Raw genomic sequence first — 24,310 nt, forward strand, 5'->3', positions numbered from 1 at the left:
TAATCCATGCTCACTGGGGAACTGAGAAAGCTGGGATGAGCAAAAAGAGAACAATGATGTTTCATCCCCCTGCATACTCAGAAGGAAGCACTGGGAACATTCTGATGGGCATCTTCCTGTCTTTTCTACGTCTATAAATGTTTTCATTTATAAAGACTGTGCCATGCTGTAATGAGGTTCTATAGTCTTCCTTTTCACTTAAAACTCTAATGTGGGTTTCTTTCCATGATATTAACTCTCCTATTTTTGGAAACTTGGAGATAGATAGATAGATATTCATATTTCTGTATGGTTATGTACACAAATTGGTGTATCTTGCAATCATTGTTGCTGTGAATCTTTTTAGCTAAATCATTATCAACATCGATATTTATTCCATTAGAATGAAGTTCTGTAAGTGAAATCAGTAGGTGAAAGAACATGCGAAACGTTAAGGTTTTCTATCCGTGTCTCCTTAAGTGGCTGTCTCAAAGTTTCCACGAGTTGACAATCACTGTTAACGTGTAATAGTGTTTATTCCTCCACATATGCTCTTATAAATAAGCTGTCCTATTTCCTTTATTATTAGGGAACAGAACGTTTAGTCATGTTTATTGGGCATTTCTCCTTTTGTGTGTGCTGTTCATGTCTCTGCCTCTGTGGTGTTCGCTTCATTGTCAGCTTGAAAGCCCTCTCACTGTGAAGGAGATTAAGCCTTTATGCAACATGATGCACATACGCAGCTCCAGTCATTTATCTCTTACACTTATTTATGTTTTGGATGCATCGGGAGGTTCCATCCCTGCCCCCCCTCCACACACACACACACACACACACACACACACACACACACACACACACACACACTGGGGTAGCTGCTGCCTCCACTATTTCTTTCCCTTGAGGTAAAATCTCCCCAAGAAGGGCACAACTCTTAAATTCAAAGAGTTCTGATACCTCTTTACTCCAGTGTGCTTTGCACCCCCATAGAGATGTGGATCATCTCCCTGGCCTGAGAAGTTCTCTTTGCTGGGTTTTCCCCACCCACACCCTCAGAGAGAACCAGACCTCTGATTCCTAATCCCAGAGATCCTTTAAGCTGGTGCCTGAATTTCATATTAATGGAGTCATATAGTAGATAGTCTTTTGTATGGGACTTGTATGATGTTTTTGATGTTCATTCATCTGTCTCAGCAGTTCATTCTCTTTTATCGTTGGGTAATACTCCCTTGTATGAATATGCCACCTTTGAAACTTATCTTTCTTTGCTGATTTTATTTTTATTTTTTAAAAATTTTATTTTATTATGTTATGTTAGTCACCATACAGTACATCATTAGTTTTTGATGTAGTGTTCCATGATTCATTGCTTGCGTATAACACCCAGGGCTCCATGCAGTACGTGCCCTCCTCAATACCCATCACTGGGCTGACTATACCTCAAATTTTACCTGCAACATAGTCAAATTTATTAGTATTTCCCTGTACAATTGTTGGTGGTATTCCTTCTATTCTCTAATCCTATAGAAATGTCCACCAACAGATTTTTCTTAGTACTTTCATGGCTTGTCTTGTTCAATACTTAAATCTTCATCTGATGAGGTAGGAATCCAACTTTTATACTCTTTTCTTCAGATGATTAGCAGGTGCCCTTACCAATTGCTTTCTCCCTGATTTGAGAAGCCACCTTTATGTATTTTAAATCCTCACAGGGAAGATGTTCAAATGCTTGCCAGTTGCTATAACACAGGCATTGACCAGCCTGGAAAGGGGCCGGCCAGGAGGAGGAGCTGGGACAGACAGAACACGTGCTGGCCACATCTCAGCTTGGGGCTGCTGCTTTACATTCTGTGACTTTCCATTGATCTTGGCCAGTACCACGTTGTTTTCATTATGGTGCCTCGATGATAGGTTCTGTTTTCTGGGAGCACTTCCCCCCCCCATTACTCTTCTTATTTTGACTGTTCTCAAATGTTTATTCTTCCAGGTGAACGATTCCACCATTTGTCATGTGCCATGAAGTTCCACTGGGGTTTAATGTTACATGTAGGTATTTAAAATGTTCTTTTGCTAATGTGATTGGCAATTTTCCATCATGTTTTTCTAATGCACATAAAGTGCTAACCACAATGCCTGCCACATAGCAAAACTCGATAAATAGTAGCATTTATAATTATTGATTGAATGTACATCTGAAAGCTACTGTTTTTTTTGTTTTTTTTTTGTATAATTGGCTACTCTATTGAACTTCTAGATTTATTTATTTTTTATTTGAGTCTTTGGGGCTGTTTTTATTTTTGATTGAAAGATTTGTTTCCTTCACTTAACACTGGGATTCATTTTCTTTCTGAAACGAAACGCTCTTGAGTTTGGGACTCTCTGTAAAATGCCTTTGTATGAAGCCCCAAGTGGATGTTGCCTGGTGTTTGGACTGTTACTCCACCTTCCCCCTCGGCTTCAGTGTTAGAGACCTTCCTTTCTCTGTGCACACCTCTACTGCCCTAATCCTTCTTACTGGCCATAAATGGTCTCCTTCAACCAGACATTCCCTCAGAGACCAAGAGCAGACACAGCTGCTCAGGCTCCCAAGTTCTTCTCCAGAAAAGGTGAGTGGGGTTCTTGCCTCGCTCTTTGGAGAAGCTCTCAGAACTGCAGGGGAGGCTCATTGGCACATCACAATGCAACTACGCATCCCTCGGAATGCAAATCTTTCCACTAATCCCACCTCGGATTAGACCCCGGAACTCTTCCATGTGACTGTTTCTCCAGGCATGTATCTCTTATTTTGTATTTGTAAAATTAATTTTACTAGGCTTGTATGAATTTCCCCTGCATTTTCTGATTATTGTATACTTTTAATAATCCATGAAACAACTTTGTAACTCAATTTTTATCGTCTGAATATCACTCAGCCCCAGATTCTGTCTCACCTTACATGAACATTTGATAAATGTACCTCTTCTGTCATCAGTCAGGTCACTAGAGGTAATTTTCTTCAGCTATGTCTTTGGTTTTAAAATCCTGCAATTCACCATTCATTTGCTTCAAAGTTACGCTATCTTAGGATAGGCATTTCTACTTCGAATGCCCAAGGTTTTCGAATCATTACTTATCTCAATATATTTAAAATATTGTAAAATTGTGCCTTTGCACTTTGAAAACTCAATTTTTACTGACATAGCTACATGTTTTCCTCTGGGTGTCAATGGTCAAGAACATTAAACCAATCTCTGCTCATTTCTAAAAGGAAAGGCCCTCAAAATAAGCAAACACATCTCTGCCAGCACCCCACAGGCCAGCTTTGTCACAGACACCCCATCAGATTTCACCTCTGTCCGTCTCCAGGATTATCCTAAGATTGATAATCAAACTGACTTGTTTTCGGATTTTAAGTTCTGGAGCGTTGACAGAACCCCCCTCCCCCCAACCAGTTCTTCAATACTACAAATAAAATACCATAAGGCAGTGATTTTCATTACAACAGAAAAGCTACTCTTCTCTCCTGAAAAAGCATCTGGGCCATAAAGCTTGGAAAGATTGAGGTTTCAGTGGGTGAGTGAAGGGTATCAGCCTTTGCTAGGTGATGACGGGCATGGAGGGAGCCCATGGTGGGGCAGCGCAGGCCTGCCCTGGCCTCCTCTCATCCAGCAGGTGATTCCCGATGACCTAATCACTGCCTGCGACTCCTCCGTAGAGTTTTCTCTGTCACGACCAAGGGCTGAAGCTGGCTCACGTGACTGCTGCACGGGACCCCCCTGTGTCTCTTCACGTGCACTTCAGTGTGATCCCAGGGTCCAGGTGCATGTCAGCAGAGCCTCAACAGTAAGGACATTTTGGCACTTGAAGGAAAAAACAAAAACCAAAACACCTTGGATTCAGTTAAATGATCTCTCGAGATTCCGCTTTCTAGGAAAGGAAGTTTTTATTTAACGTATTTAACAAAATTTGATGATTGAGATCTCAAGTTTTTGGAGTCACCAGTTTGGGTTCTGCAACATCTGGACAGGTTTCAAAGTATCCCGCCAGGTACGAAGTTTTACGGACGCAAACTAACTGTAGAGCCCTTTTCATGAAGACACAGCTGCCATCCCGCACCTTCACTCGAGAAAGCGCGTCACAGACTGAACCGTCCGAGGCCGGCGCAGCGCGGCCGCAGGTGTGCACGCCCGGCCCCCGGGGGCACCCGCACACTTGCCGCAGCTGCTCCTTCCCGCTGGGCGACACACGCGACTCGAGAGCGGGAGGCGCGCCGACGCGGCAAGGCCAAGTCCACTGCTGCTGAGTCCACTGCCGCAGGTCGGGGGTGGTGGCCGGGGACCCTGCGCGCCCAACGACCGACAGCCCGCGGGGTGTCCAGGGCCCGGCGGGACTCGAAGCGGCCACTCGACACAGCCCAAAGTACCCCGACCCGGCAGCTCTCAGCGCGGAGCACTCTGCGGGGACCGGCCGACCCGGACCAACGCACGCCCTACGACTCGCCCGCGGCGCAGGCGCGGCGGACCGCCTGCCGCGCCCCCACCCCGGGAAGACCAGCCGGCCGGCGCCCTCCACCCCGGAGGTCGCCTTCCCGCCGCGGGGCAGGGCGGGGCCCGCCGCGCCTGCGCACTCGTCCTCCGCGCCGCCCGTGAGTCTCTGGGAGCACGCCGCACCACGTGACCGCCGCTAGTACCCAAGATGGAGGCCGCGGCCAGGCCCGATCGGCCCCCTGCCTCAGCCTGCGCCTAAGTGTGCGCCCGGTAGGCGCTCAGGCACGCGGTCCCGACCACTAGGCCGGCGCACAACAGCTCTTCGGGGCTGCGGAATGGAGCGCGCCAGGGCGAAGGCCCACGTTTACAATCACAACACGCCCGGCTCCCTGCGCTTTCTCAACCGCGAAGCGCCCAGCGGCTGGCGCCTGAAGCGTCCTTTGGTCGCCCCGCCCCCTAGGACTGGCATCTCGGGCAGCCAGTGGGGTCCAGGACGTGTGCTGGAAGGCGGGCAGAGGTGGAGCATCCCTGCCGTTTGTAGGGCGTCTGGCCTGGCGGTTGGTGGCCGCGGGACGGGGGGCGGGAGCACACGGGGCGGTACCCGGGGCCCCATTGGACCAATGGAAGGACGGCCGGGCGGCCAGGGAGGGCGGCCGGAGGGCGGGGCCGAGCCGTAATTGACGATCTCGTCGTTAGAAATCGGGCAGGGGGGAGGGGCCCGGGAGGGGAGGTGATGCAAGGCTGGCGCAGCCAATGGCTGCAGAGCCGCCGGCTGAGGGGCGGGGCCGGGGCGGCTGACGGGCGTCGGCCGTGGCCTATCGGCGCCCGGCTCCGTGCTGGAGGGGGGAGCGGCATCATGGTTCAACGTGGGTCAATTTTTTGTGAATGAGGAGGGGAGGTTGTGGGGCCGACGCCGCGGAGCACCGTCCCCGCCGCCGCCCGCGCCCGAGCCCGCGCGCCCGCCCGCCCGCGCCGCCGTCTCAGCAGCCTGGGCCCGGCGCGCCGCGGCCGCGTCCCCGCTGTCGCCGCCGCCCGAGCGCCCGCCCGCCCGCCGCCGGCGGTGGTGGTGGCGGCGCAGGCTGAGGAGATGCGGCTCGGAGCGCCCGCGCGGGGCTAGAGCGCCCGCCCCGCCGCCGCCGCCGCCGCGGTAAGCGCAGCCCCGGCCCGGCCCCGGCCCGCGGGCCATTGTCCGCCCCCCGCCCGCCCCCCCTCGGCCCGCAGGCCGCCGGCCCCACGCCCCCCCACCCCCCTCGCCGCCGGCCCGGCAGGTGGACGCCCGGGTCCGCGCCCCGGCCCCGGCCCGTGCGCCAGGCCGCGCGTGGCGCCCAGCCCGTGGGTTTTCCGGAGCGGGAGCCCGAGCCCGTCCTGGACCCTTCCCTGCAGCCCGGCGGCTGAGGCCCGGCCAGGACGGCCGGCTGGCCTCCGGGGGGGAGGGGGGAGCACGCGCCGGGCGCCCGCCCAGGCCGAGCCCTTGGCAGGTGGGCCGGGGGCGCCCGGAGTCGGGCCGGCGCCGTTTATGTAACTTTGTCCAGGGCTGTGAGTTTGCAGAAAAACGTCCCTCCCCGGGGCTCTCGGCGCTGGTGCCCCGGTCCGTGACGGGAGGGGTGGGGGTGCTGCCCGCGACCCCGGCTGGGTGCCTGCAGGGTTTCCACAGGCCGGGATGTGGCCCCGTCCTGCCCAGATGGTGGGAGCCGCGTCTCCCGGCATTGCAAAAACACACCACGGGATTATAAGCAAATTATCTCGTATTTACATTTAACGTTGAAATATTTGACACTGTTACAGCACGAGACCGCGCGTATCAGTTGGAAAGGCCGGGGGTGGAACCCAGTGTACTCATTTAATGCACATCAAAAATTTGTAATAACTTGCAGCAGCTGATATGAGTGTTTTCTTTATTGCATGTTGTAAATTGACCCGCTGTGACACAATTTTCAAATAAAGCGTTGCAGAAATTAAACTTCAGTTATTTTAAAACTAATGACTTTCTTAACTAAATCTTAATTGCATTACTGTAGAGACCTACCTAATTGCTTGCTGAGAGCAGCGCTGCCTGCCCTCGGTGACGGAGGACGGGGCCTGAGCAGTTACTTTGCTTCCTCTCTTTGCTCTACTCTGGCTTTTCTGTTTATTCCCACAAACCACCTAAGCATGGAAGGCCTGGGAGTAAACATGTAAACAGCCCTCACCCAGCGCCAGCCCAGCGGGATTCGGGGAATGCTGGTGGGTTTGCACCTTGGCCTGGTTTCACTTTTTCTTTTGTAATATGATCGTGGTTGCTTGGAGTTTTAATTGCCTGTGATAATTCCGCGCATTACGTTAGGGATCGTCCTATGAAACTGATGTGGTTTCAGAATTGAGCCAGGGAAGGTGGTGGTTGGTGGTGATCGGGGAGAGGAAGGAGAGGCATCGAATCAGGAAAACTCAGCTGCTTGTACACGAATATACACTCCAGCAATTACAAAGCAACAAAAGTTATTGCAGAATTTTGCAGTAACTATGGCAACACAATTACTCTATTATAATTGGAAATGCAAAATGCCACCCTGTTAGAAGTTTCATCAGAATGGAGTTTTGGATATCAAAAATAGGCAAGATTTAATTTTTTTTTTCAGGTAGCTCCTGAGAATTCTAAAATCTGTGTTCAATTATCTATTTTTAAGATTGATCAAGCTTTCCCAGATATTCTACTCCCTTGGATCTGTGGCATCTTTCCCCAGAATTCACATTTGTGTGGGAGGGAAGTATTTTCCTGCCTTAAAACCACACACCCTGACACATTGTAAGACTTCTATAGCGTTCTGTGTTCTGGGCTTTTATTTTAAAGATCAAATACCCTCCTAAAGAGAGGGGTAATCAATCAGAAGAGGAGCAGGATTTATGCAGCAGGCAGATGTAACACTGCCCTCTTTAGGGTTAGTTCATTCTCCTGCAAGCTGGCAGTGGGGGAACCCTGGGGCTGGGGGGGCACATGGGGGGGGGCGGGCGGATGACTGTGGACTCCAGTAGGCCTGGATGGCCTAGAGACCAAGGACAGATGTGGCCAAAGCAGCCCTGAGCCAGAATGTTCTGTGGTCAGCAGCTTCACAGCCCCGCAAAATCAAACTGTCCAAATACCATGCTCTCAGAGGCCTTGGGGGCTGTTGCCGTAGCAAGGTCGGCAGCGGCGTGGCACCCTGGCCATGTGCATCTGGAGTGGCCGATCTTGACTTTCAGCGGTCAGAAACCTGCTTTATAAGGCTGCCCCTCTTGGTGTTTACCAGGAGGACTCTAGTTCTGGAAGTTTCCACACGTTGTGGGGTTGCTGCAGTTTAATTTCGTTATAACTCTTTCCTTTTAACTACTGCATATTTATGCCCAGTAATCGACTTCCATTTCCCAGCTTCATTGTGAGGTTTCAATGCAGCATGAATGGCTTTGAATTTCTCATCCTTTGATGTTGGGGGTGGCACCAGAGGAAAGGCGACTTTGTGCCGTCTTAATTGCCAGAGCAGAAGAAACATTTCATCACTCCTGTAGAATCCGGCCATACTGTTCTCTATTGAAAACGGCTGGGCTTTCATCGCTCAGAAGCTGCCCTGAGTAATAGATTAATACCTGATGTAGGGAGCGGGGGAGACGGCGGAGAACGAGAGACAACTGCTGCGCCGGGAGGCCGCGGGCGACAGGCTGTGGCCAGGCTTGCGTTCCTGGACCAGAATCGATGACTGCAGCTGGGGATATGGGCCGGCCCAGCCTCCCTGTGTGTGTGTGTGTGTGTGTGTGTGTGTGTGTGTGTGTGTGTAAGCTTCGGATTTTGCCCTTGCTCTGCAGCCTGTGAAGCTGGGCCTGAGCCCCTGCTCTTCTCGTCAGAATGCGAGTCCCTGTCCCCGCTGGGAGCAGCCCCCCATTGATCCTGGGGTGGGAGGGGGCAGGCATCAAGTTGGGAGGGAGTTTCGGTTTCCATCTCAGACAGTTGGCGTATGCTGGGGTGTGCAGTGGGCTCAGGGCCATTGGTCTTGACTTGACTTGACTACAGAGAAAGGTGTAGCATCTTTTGGTTTAAGTCAGATGAAGGGCTCCACGTCAAAATTGATGCTGCATTTTCACGGACCTTCACAGCATATGTTTACAGAGTGTTCCTTTTGGGAAAAAAGGTCCTGAAGTAAGATCTGTGAGTTCTCTTCCAAAGATCAGTTTTCTCTTCTGGGGGTCTCTTTAGGGGTGCGGGGTGGGCTGGGGCATCTGTGGCTGCTTGGATGCCTTTTGTGACATGCCTCCTACTTCATGTCCTGGAAGGAAGGTCCAGGGCCCTACACGGGTTGCTTCTACTGTGATCCTCCATGTAACATTGGGACAACTCACCGTCTGCCTCAGTCAGTGTGGACACCAGAATGTCTTTCCTAGTGAGCAGATCATACCACTAGTGATCATAACAGACCAGTAGCTAACGTTTAGTGAGCACCTGCTTGGGGCTACATGTTGTTGTAAGTACTTGCCGTGTATATCCCATTTATCTCCCCCGCAGCCTTTTGAAGTGGCTGCTACTTGCCCATTTTGCAGAGGAGGAACCCGAGAGAGAAGTGGAAGTGGAGCATCTGGTTCTCCTGGCTGTAGCAAGCTGATTCCCTCTCTGCCGTGCCTCTGGAAGCTGAAGTTCAGTGTTGCTGAGGCATTTGGGAGGGCAGAGCCTCTTTGAGAAGATGACCGTTGGGAATATCTTTTGGGTTCAGTAGGGTCTGGGAAGTAATTCAGGTTTTCTCATGCCGTCTGCTGTCACGTGTGTGGCATTGTAGGACTGGGAGGGATCTTAACAATCGTTTCGGCTGGTGGTCATTGCATCCTGTGCTTGGATCTTCTGAGCCTGCCTGGGGGTCGGGGAGGATGGTGGAGGGCACCTTGGGCTCCACGTCCATTTCAACCAATGCACTTTGGCCTTAACTGTTCTGTCTGCAGGATTTCCTTGGAAGATTTTATTGGACGAAAGCATTCTAAGGGCCAAAAACTTTGAAAAACTACCAATTTGATCTATTCTTACTGTAACACCAAGCCAGAAACCTTAAAGATAAAATACTGACAGATTTAACAGCATAAAAATTAAAGAAAATTCTTTTTGGCAAAAGATTCCATAAGTGAGGTTAAGAGACAACGAGAGAAAAAATATATAACAAGATGTGCCTATATGAGCTTAATAGCCAATATGTAAAGAGCTTTTGCAAACCAATAAGAAAAGGATGAGCATCCCTATTATAAGATGAGCAAAGCCTATAAGTAGTACAAATTACAGTAGCTAATGTAAAAAGCTTAGCTTTATTAATAGAGAATTTCAGGTGAAAGATCCCATTTATGCCCATCATATCAGCAAAGGTGGTTTGATAACTCCTGTTGGTTGGGATAACAATTCCTATCTCCTATCATTTCTGTGAAATCGAAATAAATTATTATGGGGAAAGTGCTTAGAATTGGGCCTGGCACATAGTGAGCACAGTGTACCTGTTGGCTGTTACTATTATTTGTTCTCTGGAGAGCAAATCGTAATTACTTAATTACTCTCCAGAAAAGTTTTATGTGTCAAAAATTTAAATGGTAATTTCTCCAATCCCAGCAATTCTGCTTGTTGGGACGATTTATTCTTAGGAAAGAATATGATAGGTGCTTAGATATCCAGATATGTACAGGAGGTCATCACCACATTATTTGTAAAAGCAATACTTATTAAATACATTTTGGTATTTTCATCCTGTGGAATGTGGATGCACAGGCTCACAGATCAGAAGTGTGCAGTGTATTGAGAAAGTAGGTCCTGAGCAGTAATACCCAAGGGGTCCCTTTTTTATTTATTTTTTAACTACTTGGGTCTCTAAAGTGATAGCGGTGGTCCTCTGGGGTATCAGGGAAATGGGATGTGAGGGACTCTCTTGACTTTTCATAGATGTTGGTAGTGTGTACATTTTTGCTCTGAGCGTGTATTACTTTTAATAGTAATACTTTTTTTTTTTTAAGCCTGGTATTGCCACTGGGGGAAAAACACTCTTCAACTTCATTATTTATAAAGGAGAAAAACCAGGTCCTTGGGAAGTTGATAAATATGCTTAGCATTAGAAGAATTTAGGGGATTTGTTTCCTTGACTCACCTGTAAGCTCTCCTCGTGGGCAGCTGGCTTCCTGGGTCTGGGCAGCCCTGGGATGGTCCATGCTGCTAGTGGTAGCCTAAGTGGTCTCCACCAGAAGTCGATCTGTCCCCTCCATTCCCTTGCTCGAAACCCTGTCATGGCTTCCCATTGTTCTTGGACCCTGGGAGGCCTGCCGGATCCTGGCCTCTGTTTTACCAGCCTCCTGTCCTGTTCGCTGAGCTTCAGCCCCCTGCCTGCTTTGCTTTGCAAGCCCCCTTTCAACCCAGGGACCCAGTACACACTTGCCCCACTCTCCTCCTTCCCCAATCCTCATCCGTGCTAATCCTTTAGTCCCCTGATACACATGAGCCCAGCATCCTTTTTACTCCTTCCTCACAGGATCCAGTCGTGGAATATCATTAGCTCTTTGGGCCCTTTGTCGTTCAGGGTCCTGTCTCACTCGCTGGGGGCTCCATGGGGTGGAGGCGCTCTGGGAATGACTGGGAGCGGCTGAGGAAGGGGCGGGCCGTTGGCCTGGCTGGAGAGCCTGCACGGGACCTGCTCCTCGGGCTCACGGCACCTGTTTCTGCCGGCGCTCTGGAACTGCCCGTTTCCTCCCCGCCTCAGTCGGGAAACTGCTTGGTCCTGATTTTGGAGATTACATGCTTTTAAGTAGATGCCGTAAATACAAGTGAAGTGGGTTCTGGGGAGGCAGAGCAGCGCATAGCTTGTCCTCTGCCAGGCCGCCAGGGCTCTAGTGCTTGGAGGGCTAGCCGCTGCTTTTGCTAATGACATTTCCCCCTGTTTGCTTCATGTCGGAATTAATGACATTATGCAGTCAATTCTTATTTAACCTCATAAGTTTAATATGATACCTTAATATGGGTGCGTATATAAACATTTTGTAGTCTGCTCTGTTCAGAAATGTGGCTGTTAGGCTGTGTGCGTTTACTATTGTTTATGAAGTATTCCGTCTGTGAGAGTCAAGTGCTTTTGTTGGATTGAAGTTTGAGCCTGAAACAATAAATCAGTTCTTATGGCCTGAAAGCCCGAGCCGGCCTTCCAAGTGGGGGTGTCGCTCAAACAGTGATGGAGCTGAGCGATCCCCCGGGAGCAGCGGCATCTGCTCTGCATGATACTGTTTGCTGGGACCGGTCTTTTTCAGGCTTCAGAAGACACGGTTGTGTGGCCCCCACCGGGCCCTCTTTGGTGCGGGAGTGGCATGATGGTTATGGTTGGGAGCACGTTTCCTGAAAGTTTCTACTGGGTCAGTTATTATTTTGCAAATCCTCAGCCTGTCCCCAACCCAAGTACAAGTGTCAGGTCAGAGGGCGTTGAAAAGCCAATGCTCCCTGCACTGGGAGGACTCGGTAGCAGATGCAGAGCGCCCCCTTTCCCCCCCAGTCTTGACCAGGAAGCCCTGGCCTCTGCCGCCTGAGCAGAGACGTTGGTGGGAACAGGAGGAGGAGGGCGTGGGCCCACACAGGTGCACCAGGTCGTGGGGAGCCCGGGGGCTGGGGAGCCCACCCTGGATGAGTTGGGGTGTTTTTTGGCCAGAGCCAGAGTTGTGGGGTCACAGCAGCAGGCTGTGAGGGCCCCAAGGCTGGAGTGGGTGAGGAAGGGTGAGCTGGACAAACCAGGGGGCTGGCTGGCGGCGCTTGTCCCCGGAAAGGACTTCCTCACTTGCTCACGCATGCAGTCTGCTTGTGCTTAATTGACGTTTCTGTCTTCTTTCTGATTCCTGTGAGGTGCCGGGCGCCTGGCTTCTCTTGTCTAGCCTGATGGAGGCGACATGGTTGGGGACGTGGGTGTTCGCCCTTCCTCAGTGAGGCCCCCAGGGGGCCCCTCTCTGGAGCGTACTTGGCCTGGGGTGCTGGCGCAGAGGGCTCTGGGCAAGAAGTGAGGGCAGCCCACACTAGGGGAACATGGGAGGCCCTTCCCTCATTCAGCCTGTGTTACTGAGAGCCCTCTTCTGGGTCCAGGACTCCATAGAAGTAGCCGTGAGCGCCCAAGCTCTGTGGGAGTAGCATAGAGAACATTCTGGAAGGAACCTGAGCTTGCCTCTAATCCAGCTGTTGGTTTTATACGTGGGAAGTCAGAGGCTAAGTCTGAGCTCCGCTTGGCCCCTGCAAGGGCTTTCTTTATAGGTACTGTGTCCTTAGAGTATCCAGGAGGAAAGCAGGGCCCCAGCAGGTGGGCAGATCATGGCGGTGGGCTCGGGTCCTTCCATATTGATGCCTGAGGCTCTCCCTCTTACACCTGCTGCTCCAGCCCCATAGGGCTGAGGCGTTTGAGTGTTCTAATGAGCCTGACCCCCACTTCACCTTTGGGACCATGGGCACCGAGAGGAGGTAAAGTCGTCCAGCAGGGTCTGCGACCCCGTGGGGCGAGGCCGTGCAGTGAGATTAGTGACTCCCAGGGGGCAGTGGCCCTCAGCCCTTTGGGCCTTTAGAATGAGCCATGAGGGGTTGTTTGGGAAGCACTGCCCTGGGTTAATACCCTGTCTGCTCTAAAATTATGTATGATTTTGCACAAAGAAGGTGTAATGGGTGGCTTCAGTCCCCATTCCTTGGAAAGCCTCTCTTTGCCAGCACAAGGGCTGTGTTGTCACCTCAGCTGTCCAGGCTGGAGGGACACACTGAAGAACACGTCCCTGGGCACCTCACTTCTTACCTCTGTCTGTTTGTGAGTCCTTTCTCTGAAGCACGTTGTTTTCCTTTCACCTTTGCCATCCTGTTGGTTTTGCGGCGGCCCTCATGCGTCCCCTTGTCAGCGTGGGGACAACCACACAACCTTGTCTTCTGAAGTCTGAAAAAGACCGGTCCCAGCAAATAGCACCACACAGAGCACCTGCAGCATCCCGCCTGTCGTGTGTTCTTGCATGCCCCAAGGAAGCCTGGGCTGGCCGCCGGGCCACCCTCCTCCACGGGCCCCCAGTGGCCGCGAGCCTCGCCGGGATTGGGCCCCCAGCAGAGGAGTGTCCACTCACCTTGTGGGGCTGAGGGGGTGAGCTGACCTTTTGGGACATGGGGTCAAAAAACAACAGTGTAAAGTGTACCCCCAACTCTGTCCCCAAATAATGTCTTTCTGTGTCGGAATGGATAATGTTCATCTAAACGTGTTGCATTTTGAGGAAACTGTTATTTTCAGAATTCCTTTTTTCGGGGGGGAGGGGCAGAGGGAGAGAGAGAATCTCAAGCAGGCTCCACGCCCAGCACGGACCCAATGTGGGGCTCGATCTCACAAGCCTGAGATCATGATCTGAGCCAAAATCAACTTGGACCCCTAACCAACTGAGCCACCCACGTGCCTCCAGAATTCTTTTAATTAGCAGATGAGGCTGAGCAATAGGCTTGCCATGGGACCGTGCTCTGGGGTCGGCTCCTGGGATGGATTTGTTGTGGGTGTGGGCGGGGTCCGACTTGTGGAGGTATTGGTTCTGTTTCCCGGGTGCCGATTGGCCTGGAGTGAGCAGGAGGGGTTTCCACTGATGAAGACATTTTGCTTTCTGTGGCTTGGGAGTGCTGAGGACAGACGTGGGTGTTGAGTCAGGTGTGGGTTGAGATCCCAGCTTCACTGTTGTGACCTTGTTGCCTGGCTGGTGCTGCCTTGTATCTGTAGGAGGGGAGGCCAGCAGGGCTGTTGCAGGCCCAGGAGCCTGTCCCCAAGGCTCAGCCCCTCTCCTCCGCCTCTCCTCGGGCAGGTCTCAGGTAGGTGGTCGTATGCAAGGGGAGTATTGGTGACTTTGGTGTCCCTTACATAACTTCGGGGCTCCCCGAGGTCCCTGTGCCGGCGCAGGGCATCTATGCCTGTGTCTGCCGAGGTCATGGCAGGGTGAACACCTCCCCGGAGGACCTTGGTCGTGTTTGGGAGCCAGTGTGTCTTTGTCTTCGTGGGGGCTGTTTCTTAGCCTGCAGAGATCCTGTCTTGACTGCTCAGCGGCACCCCGCCAACTGCACGCCGAACAGCGGCAGCTCCCAGGGCGCTGCTGTGTGCGGCGGGGACCTGGAGGCCCGTCTGTGACCCGCATGCAGAGCTGGGGCCTGGCAGTGGCTGTCCTGCTGCACCTGGCCCTTGACGTTGGTGCGATTCGTCCCCAGGCCCATGGTGCCGAGGTCTGCAGCCCCGAGGGTGATCCATGAACATAAGTGGTTGGACGTTTCATGCTGGGGTTTTGCTGTCCGTGATGCTTCCTGGCATTCTGGAAAAGGGAGCTGTCCCAGGACCACGAAGATGCAGGTTGCAAGTCCAGCGGCAGGTTTGCCCCCTTTCCGCTTCTCTTCACTGCTCTTGGTCACGCACCAGCAGGGAGCCTTACAGACTGAGCCTGGCTCACCTGCCGCCCCCATGTTGCTGTGCTGTCAGAAGGCCATTCTGCGTGCCTGTGGCTCGAGGGAGCCTGCGTGGCCTGGGTGGAGGGGCTGCAGCTGTGGGATGAAGGGGCAGTGCTGCCCAGGGAGGGTGGTGAAGAGCTTGGCGACTGGAGGCTGGGTGCTTCTGGTGCCCAGTGGGCACAGCCTTCCATGGGTGGCTCTGTGGGTGTGAATGCAGGGGAACAGCTCTGACCTTGTTGTAGGACCAGGTAGTCTGTCGTGAAGGAAGGAGCTAGGAAACAGGAGACCAGATTATGTCCTCCTTGGGATTATGGGAAAGTCTCTTTAAGGGAGTCTTGTGAGCAGCTCTCAGCATTGAGCAGGAAGGTATTTCCAGGAGCTGTCCGTCAGGTGGGATCTCTCCGTGGCGGATTCACAGAGTACCGTGTGCTGCAGGGAATTCATTGACTTGCTTTCCCAGAAAGTTGGGTGAAGGAAGAGTTCAGGCAGGGCTTGATCCAGTTCCTCCACAACATCATCAAGACTGGCTTGTTCCCTTCCCCTGTTTGTGAGAGTCGGCTTCCCGCCTAAGAGGGTCCAGCCAGCTGCTCTCTGGGCTGCATGTACCCTGGTTTGTGCCACTAGGAAAGAGAATATATTTGTCCCTACCAAAGTCTTGGATTTATTCTGCTCAGTATGGCTGAGGTCACTGTCCACCTCTGAACCGTCACCAGCCAGGGGTATGGAACGCAGAGTGGCTCAGCCTCTTCCAGAAGCTGGTTGAGGAGTCCGCTTCCCTTGTGTGGAAATCGCTGTGGATGGCAGGAGGGAGAGAGGGGATGGGTGCTGAGGAGGGACCCAGTGGACGGCATCCTCCATGGAGCCCCCTGCTCTCTGTGGCCCTAGCAGCAGATCCAGAACAGTGTTCTGTGGGGGTTGCTGTGTGAGGTGCCATACTGAACACAGATTTCATCTCAGGGGGTCCTGTAGTGGCCCCCTATGGAGGTCACAGAGGTCTAGAAATGAGGCACTAACCAGCACTTACTTCTGTGGCAACAGATGGCTGGGGCACACTGACCTTCCTGGGTGCCCTTCTACTGGGTGTACCCCAGGCCCTGGGAGTCAGTGGCATGTGGCTGGAGCTGGCCAGCTGGCAAGGTGCATAGGGTGATCTAGAAGCTTCATCAGGGAGATTCCTCCATCCTCTCCCTCCACCAGCCGGCCTGGATGCTGACACCCCTGGGAGAGGCCCTTGGAGTGGGGACAGTGGGGCCACGAGATGGCAGGGGCTGGGTCTCCTGACGCCTGTGGCTGCTTTCTCCTGACTGATCCCCCTGCCCTCAGGGCACTGCTCCCAGGCAACCCAGGAGAACAAAGGCAGTTATCTGAAGATGCCCTAGAAGGGGTTGAGCCCACGCTAGCTCTACTGCCCAGCACAGAGGTGGATTCATGTTGAGGGTATCCTCAGAAGGTGGGGCGAGTCCTGCCAGCTAAGCGGACTTGGCCTGGTGGTTCTGGATCACCGATCAGATCTGCCTCTCTGCAAGCAAGGGGTGCATTGCAGAGAATGAGCTTTGAGAGCAGATGGATGGGTTGCAGAATCCCAGCTTCACAACCCTCCACTGTGTCAGTGGTCAGATACCCAGCTTCCCTGTGCCTCAGTTTTCCCAACTGCAAAGTGAGCATGCGAGTCTCCACTGGGGAGGATTGTTGTCGTGATCATGGGAGATACAGGGGTCAGTGGCCTATCTCCTCTGCCTGCCACGTAGAAATGCTGTTGACTTTCTTTAGGTTCATGTGCCTACAGGTTGGGAGGGACCCCTGCCCAGCTGCATCCTGCTATATTTCTTTAGTGCCAGGCACTGTGGTGTTACTAAATGCTCTCCGCCTTACATACTCCCAGCCGACGCTTGAGGAGGCTGACCCCTGAGGCAGGGTGGTGGGATGGTGGGCAGCTTGGGTTTGAACCAGGCAGCCAGCTCAGCGCATGCCTTGTTCCTTAGGCACTACCTGGAACGCACGGTACGGCTCTCTGCCCCTAGGGAAGCAGTGCAGGGCTCAGTCTGCAAGGCACTTCTGGGTCAGAAAAGCAGAGTGGTGAGGGGCTCAGCATTTTAGAAAGGGGTCCAGGTGCGTGTCCTGGTGCAGCTATGTTCAGGCTGCAACATGGCCTCTCCCCAATGTGTCCAGGCCTGTTTCCTTTGTGCACGATCAGAACAAGATGCCCCTGACCTGGCCGAGCTGTGGGACTGGTGTGATACCCCCGCTGGCTGGGGGCCTAGGCCCGGTCATCTCCCCGGGTGTGGAAGGGTCCCAGCCAGAGGCAGAGAAGCTCAGCCCTGCACACCCCTCCCCCAGAGAGGTTTTCCTGAGGTGGGTGGGGGAGGCTTTCCTGGGTTCTGTGGTGGTGGTGGTGGTGACTGGCCCTGTGGTCCTTGCCGGGCAGTTGCACGGCTGGACAGCGGATTCTGGGACTGCAGCTGTGGAGGCCTCTTGTCTGGGTGGGTGGACGATGTTCCGGCCCCTGCTTGTGGCCATACTGGTACCTGTGGGCAGGGCAGCTGCTTCAGCAGGTGACCTCATGGAGGCCCCTTGTCACCAGTGCCCGGTCTTCCCTCTCTTTAGCTCACAGTTCAGTTCTGCGATGGATGGCCCAGGTGGCTGACAGGCATGGACACACGTGCACACACGTGCACGCACACGTGTGTATATGTGAACACACCTGCACACAACACACGTGCATGCACGCACACAGATATACACAGACACGCACACACAGAGACCCACGGGAACACATGTGCACACACATGTATGCATGTATGCACAGACCCCACGTGTATACGTGTACACAGACGTGTACGCATGCACATATGCACACGCGCACAGACATGCACATACAGAGACACGGGAACACACGTGCACACACGTACATATGTACATATGCACAGACCCCACGTGTACATGTGTACACAGACATGTACGCATGCACACAGACACACCACATGTGTGCATCTGTATGCACGCAAGAGACATACATGTGTGCGCATGCACAGAGACACACATGCACATGCATGCGTGTAGGCGTGGACACACACAGGAGCACGTGGAGAGTATGAGAGTCCGGCTCCTCTCTTGTTCTTCCTGCAGACTGACTTCAGCCACTGGCCTTGGGCCACCTACCACTTAATGAGGAATGGCAGAGTTTCTGGAAGGAGGTGCTCTGGTGACGGTTGGGTGATGAAATTCTCCCTCCACAGCGTGCAGTTCTCACCCACTTCCCCAGCTGTAAGCACCACCGCCGCTTGCCATCCTCCCAGCCCCACCCGCTCACGTCCGGCCCGCGATTTCAGGACTATAGTTCTGCATGGAGGCATTTTGATCTCTGTCCCGTCAAAGGGGCCCGGGTCCAGTTGGGCAAGGACAGCTGAGGCCAGCCTTGCCCGTGGGCCCCCGGGACAGGCGTCTGTCTCACCTGGACGCGAGGGGTGTTTCTTAAGGAGGCACAGTAGGCACCCCTGGGGCTGGCGTGCCTGCGGCACCCCTCGAGGCGCCTGCGCTCTCCCGTCTCTGGTGTGCGGATGTTCCAGGTCAGGCACGGGTGTGGTCGGAGTAACCCGTGAACCCTCCTGTGGAGGGCTCCTGCCTGTCGCCCAGCTGGTCCCCCGGCTCCTGAAGCCTCCAGCTGCCCCGGGCACCCACGGCACCTGCTCCCTGGGACCACGCTCCTTTGTCCACATTGGCCTGCCAGCCAATGAGACCTTAAGGGATGGCGTTGGGCCCGGGTCCCGTATTCCTCACAGAGCTAGGACTCTTGCTGGCTCTGGCAGTGACCCTCTCACCTGTGGTCCCCATTCCTCTCATAGCCATGTCCCTGGCTCCCTGTTCTCATGGCATTTGGCTCTCCGTGCCAGTGGCCTTAACCCTAACCCCGAAGCGTGCTCCCTGGGACCCTGTCTCCAGTCTTCCGTCTTTCGCCTGCATTCTGCCTACATCAGCCTTCCTTGTCTCCTAGTCATGGCGCACCTGCCCCGATGTCCATGGCTTCCCACTGTCTAGAATAAAACTTGGGTCCTTTGCCTCGCCTGTGGGGGCTCTAGGGCTGCATCCAGCTTCCCTTCCCCAGATTCTGCCATCCGTGCCCTTTACCTGGCTGCGTGGACCAGCCTCCACCTCATTTCCTGGGCTTTCCCGCCCTGGGCCTTATGAGTGCCTGCATCAGGGGCTTGCTTGGGCTTCCAGGACAGTGATAGGGGACCGCCTCTTTTGGACGGCAGGGTGGCTCCCTTTCGATTCCCTAGTGGCAGAAGGTGTAGTCGCAACATCCTTGCAGTCCCTGAGCCTGACTGTCGTTTCTTCTGGACCCTGCCCTCTTCCCGCCTTGTGATGAGGAACAGATGAGGAGGCCACAGTCAGGGGCTCTGAGTCCTGCTGTTGTCACACAGACCTTTGGAAGTCCCGGGGCCGGAAATGGATAGGATCAGGCCGGGCACGTGTGTGTTGCTGGGGCCGACCCTCGGCCGCTGCTGAACTGTGCTGCGGTGGAGTTGGAGGGCTCCTTCCCGCAGGCTTAAGGTTGAAGCAGAAGGAAGCAGATGGTGGGTGTGGCCACCCATTCCCACAGCCCATCTCTCCCTTCCAGCTCCTCCCACCGAGGGGCGGGGCTGCGGGTGCAGAGGTCGCGGCATGAGCCAGTCCTTCAGTTCTTGCTCTCCTGCCGGGTCCTTGGAGCAGCCCCCAGCTGCTTACCCCTTGTTCTGAGTGAAGATCATTTGCTTTGCTCGCCATGGTGTGAACGAGGTCGGGAGGCCCCAGGCTCAGAGAAGCGGAGGCTCAGTGTTTCTCCCGAAGGCCTGGATCAGAGCTTTTTTTTCCCAGGGGGCTGGGGACAGGGCTTCCTCCCACAGCAGGAGGGGCCCTTGGGCCTGTGACCACCCCAGTCCCACGAGAGGCTGGGCAGGAAAGCCAGGGTGCCGGGGCTGCTGAGAGATAGTCAGGAAGAGGCTCTTCCCACAGGTGGCCGCCCCCCGCCTGACGTGCGCGGAGCGCCCACATTCCCGGCTCCTGCACCCGGGCTCACCTGCTTGGTCAGGGTCTGCACTCGGGATGGACCAGGAGGAGCTGGGAGCGTCTCCCGGCCTTCTTGCTCCTTGACCTGCAGGCTGATGTACCCGGGAGTTTTGTGTAAGCTTTAGAAAGTTAGACTGCTGTGCAGCTGGCCCACTGTTGTTCTGACTTTGCACGGCAGGGGCGGGCCTCTTGCTCCCGGGCGTTCTTGGCTCCCAGCTCTGAAAGGTGAAAGTGGGCCCTGCTCGGTCACGCAGAGGGACCACTCAGATTTTCACGTGCTTCATCTTCCCGTGGCCTTTCTCAGTCGGGGTCCCGTTCCCAGCTTCCTTCCTCCGCTGCGGTGCTTCTGTCCTTGCTGGCCTGTGCTCTCCCCTGGAGTCTCCGCAGGCCTGTGTGGCCTGAGCCGCACTTTGCACTCCTCTTCCCCCAGCCTGGCCCTTTTCCTCCGTTTCCTGGCGTCCAGGACCGTCCTCTGCACCGGCCGGTTTTCTGGAGTTCCACAGCTGGCTCTGGGCACCGGGGGGCACGGCAGTGGATGTTGGAACCCTGGGTCCCCGGCCTTGCGGTGTTGTTTTACTTGGGACAGAAAGGAATGCTTTGTAGTTATCAGGCAAACTGTGAGCCTGTGGGATTGGAAAATGAACTTTCACTGGGGACTGTGTCCTTGGTGTGGGTATGTGTGGGTCCTCAGAGGAGCCGGGTGTGAAGGTAGCTCTCCTGGCCCCCGACCTCTCTTCCTGTCCCTGCCCTGGCCCAGCACCATCAGGCCTGTTCTCCAAGCCCGCTCACTCTCCCAGCAGCCAGTGGTGTTCTCCTCCTTTCGGATCCCAGGCTCACAGACCTCTGAGTTGAAGTGTGAAGGATGGGGCCACTTCGTGACCGTGCCCTTCACTGGAAGACAAGACGCGGGGCCCTGGAGCAGCGTGGGGCCTCCCGGCTGGCGAGGACAGTGAGGGCACTGCAGTGAGGTGGGCAGGGCACGGGGATGAGGGTATGGCCACAGGCAGTGGGCGTGTCTTCCTGGGCACTGGAAGGCTGGTGTGAAACCAGTGAGCTGGACAGTTATGTACAATGCCGCAATAGGAAAACAAGTGAGCATAGAACATGGTTGTGTTATGCGGCAGACTGGACATTACACCCGAGTTTTTAGATAAAATGTAAGCTGTCGCAGAAAGCTCCCATGGGGGGTGGGCTGGCTTCTCCTGGCCTCGACCTGCCCATGGGAACACCGGTTCTCCCCACCGTGGGGGCCTTGGGGAGGAGTCTGGGAGACCCCCTGCTCATGGCCCTCTGGGCGGAAGCCCAGCTTGGACCCCTAAAGATGAGAGCCCTGTGGCCAATCCCTGGATGACCGACGTCGGCTACTACGGTCTGGCCCTGCAGTTACACATCAGGGAGGAACAGAGGGAAAGTATTTCTCTTGTACGGCCTGAGAGTGTGTTTTACTAAAGCATTTGCAATATCATCAATGTTAAGGGGGCTAAATTGGGAGAATAGATCAGCCATACACATAAGCAGTTACTATAATTGGGGAAAGTACTAATGATTTAATGTGCATATGTGGCAGAAGCATGTTTGATGAGTGCCTTGATAAGAAGAGACAGGCTGGGTATCACAAAGGCAGGCAAATAAAAAAATCCATTAATTCTTTTATTCATTTAAAAAAATGTTATTTCCGGCTTTTACAGTGACAGTTTAATAATTAGGGTGCCTAATTTTAATCTGTTAACGTGGGTGCGTGCCCTGCCTAGCTTGGGAAACCAGCTCCTGTTGGTGTGATTCTGAGCCGTGGTTGATTGCCACGAGGAGCGCGGAGATCCGGGGGACCTCAGGTGAATTCAGAGTCTGTCGCCCCGCGGGGCCGTGTGAGCTTTGCGTCACTCGGGTCTGCCCCGGGAGCTGCGTGCCGAGCCGAGGGAGCCCGTCTCAGCTGAGGGAGCGTGTGTGTCCCAGGGAACTGGGGTGGTGGCTTCATGAAGCCCTTTCAGGCAGAGGCTACTCCAGGGCTTCTCACCCAGGGCGAGTGTCGTGTCGCCGGTGAGGCTCTCATCATCGAGTGCAGAGTGCTTGCAGGGTTAAAGTAAGTGACGTGCATCTGGACCAAGATGGGCTTGTTCCCACCACGCCCTCCTAGAACTCAGCTAGTAATTTCGAAACCACTGGGGACAAGTTACAAGCGTCATTTACCAGGTCGGGGTGAAGAAATGAAATCTACTTTCATTTACGTTTTCTGCATGTGAACAAAATGTACCTTCTTCTCTCTTTTTCTTTCTTTTCTTTTCCCTTTCACATTTGAAAAACGGGTTTCCATTCCCCAGAACTTATATTTTCCTGTCACGAGTGTGTTCTGCATGCAGATGTAGTTAGAGACAACAAAGAGGAATGTTTGTGTGGTAGTGACTGCATAAAAAGAAAGGGGATTGCTGAATTGTAAATCACACGTTCCAAATATGCTAAAACCCAGTGCCGGTTTGTCTCCAGCCTCGCCAGCCCCGCCAGCCCCAGCCGGGCGCAAGCTTCCTGGCGCGGGAAGAGGGAGGCAGCGCCCTCGCCTTAGTCCCTGGCCGGGTCAGTCCTCCGAGCCTTGCGTGTTAGTCACGTGTCTGCTGACAGCTCACTCACCACGAGTGCACTCTACACGTCCCGCTGTGTGTGAGGGCAGCTGGGTGTCATCGCTCCCAGTCCTTGTCGTAGCCGTCCGGACACCGCCGAGACCTGGAGGTGCTGCGGACGGGGCCCGCCGCTCCGCGGGGAGGGCCCGCCGCGCCCTGGGCAAGGTAACTGCCGCTTGTCCTTATTTCTCAGACGGACGGCAGGCCTACGTGGAGAGCGACAGCCACTCGGCACCTGCTTCTGTGAAGCTGGGGACAAAGAAGGGCAATAGGCCCTGTAATAAACCATTTGGGCAGTTCTTTGAATTTGTGTGTGTGTATATCTAGCTTTCAAAAAAAATCTCCACTTGTAGCTGTGGTAAGAAGCACATAACATCAGATGTGCCGTCTTAACCGTGTTACGTGTACAGCCCGGTCGTGCTACGTGCATTCACATTGTTGTGCAGCCAGTCTCCAGAACTTTTTTGTCTTGCAGAGCTGAGTCTCTGTACCCAGGAGACATGAGTTCTGTTAGTGTTCTGAATGTCGGTGGCTCTGACTGCCCTGTCGTTTGCACCCTTGGAGGAAAAGACGGGAAGAGACAGATGTTTGTGTATCCGGTAATTATGCACATATGCAAATATATAAGACGTGTGTAAGGACTGTGTGTTAATATATTGCAGATAGAAGTACGTGTAACCTGCTGTGTCCTCCGTGTTAATACGATGTTACGTGGCACGTCACGTGTACACACGTGTATGCGTGTGCACCGTGACTTACAGGGCCCCCGGGGAACGACCCTGAGCGGGTTGCCCGCGCTCTGCAGCCATTCCTCCCCCTGCCTGCGTGCCGCGTTCTCAAGCCTGACCATGTCATTCCCTCTCCCTAAGTGGTGTGGCTCGTGGGCCACAGATTTGGCCCGTGCCCCCTCCCCGACCCCACGTGCCTCTCTCCTGTTTCATAGCTGGTCTCCTGGCCACGCACCTGCCAGATGGCAGCCTTTGGTCCGAACTCCTCTCCCACACCAGCTGCCTGGCAGCCAGGCCCGGGAGGGGGCTTAGCGGAGTCCCCCATGCCCCTCAACTGTCAGTACCTTGGTTCAGGTGCTGAATTTGCTCACCGCCATGATCCTGTCTTCCCCCTTCCTTGAGACTGATGCCGAGGCTGCACGGGCCCGGAGGTCAAAGGTCAGAGGGTCCTGAGTGGCCCTGCAGGGGAGAGGAGCCCTGGGGAAGAGCAGCTCCTGGCCTGGGGGCTCAGCATGGCCGCAGGGAGTCATGGCCAGGCCTGGGGGACTGGGTGAGGGAGGGAGAGTGTTGTGGATGGAGAAGAAGCTGAGCGGAGTCAGGGTCGCCCGCACCTGGTGAGCGCCGGGCTGGCTCAGGCTTCCTGCCCAGGGGCCACAGCGCACCGGGCCCTGAAGGACGCCCTAAGGATGCGGAGGGTGCAGGGGTGGGCTGGCGCTGAAGTCTAGGAACTGCATGGAGGCCTGCGCAGGCAGACCGGGGACTGCGTGAGCACTTGCTGAGGTGAGAAGGGTTTGGGGACTTGTTGTCTATTGATAATTGCCAACGTATCTGATGTCACCGCGTCTTCCCTTTTTCCCTGGATGTGGCCTGCTTGTGTCTCTCCGGCCCTCCCACACCTGCCGTGGGCCCCAGGACCAGCTGGCCGGGGAGTCGGGGCCTGTGGGCTAGCACTCTAGCTTTGGCACGTGAGCACGGCCCTGCAGTTCGCAGGTGGCGTCCGACCGTGCTGGTGGGGCAGACGCAGGCCAGGCCAAGCTGCCTGGTGATGATTTC

The 24,310-nt window shown here is 54.4% G+C and overlaps 1 protein-coding gene across 1 annotated transcript in view; it reads left to right on the forward strand.

The window, feature by feature from the left end:
- The first annotated feature begins 5,560 nt into the window (after positions 1 to 5,560).
- The window catches only part of HDAC4 (histone deacetylase 4), a 288,348-nt gene continuing 269,598 nt past the window's right edge, over positions 5,561 to 24,310 (forward strand). The window contains exon 1 of the mRNA XM_081813268.1: positions 5,561 to 5,592. The gene's annotated coding sequence lies outside the window, so the exon portion shown is untranslated. The remainder of the gene's footprint in view (positions 5,593 to 24,310) is intronic.

Source organism: Leptonychotes weddellii, chromosome 3 (assembly GCF_054177405.1).
Source record: "Leptonychotes weddellii isolate Sample4059 chromosome 3, ASM5417740v2, whole genome shotgun sequence".
Taxonomy (NCBI): domain Eukaryota; kingdom Metazoa; phylum Chordata; class Mammalia; order Carnivora; family Phocidae; genus Leptonychotes; species Leptonychotes weddellii.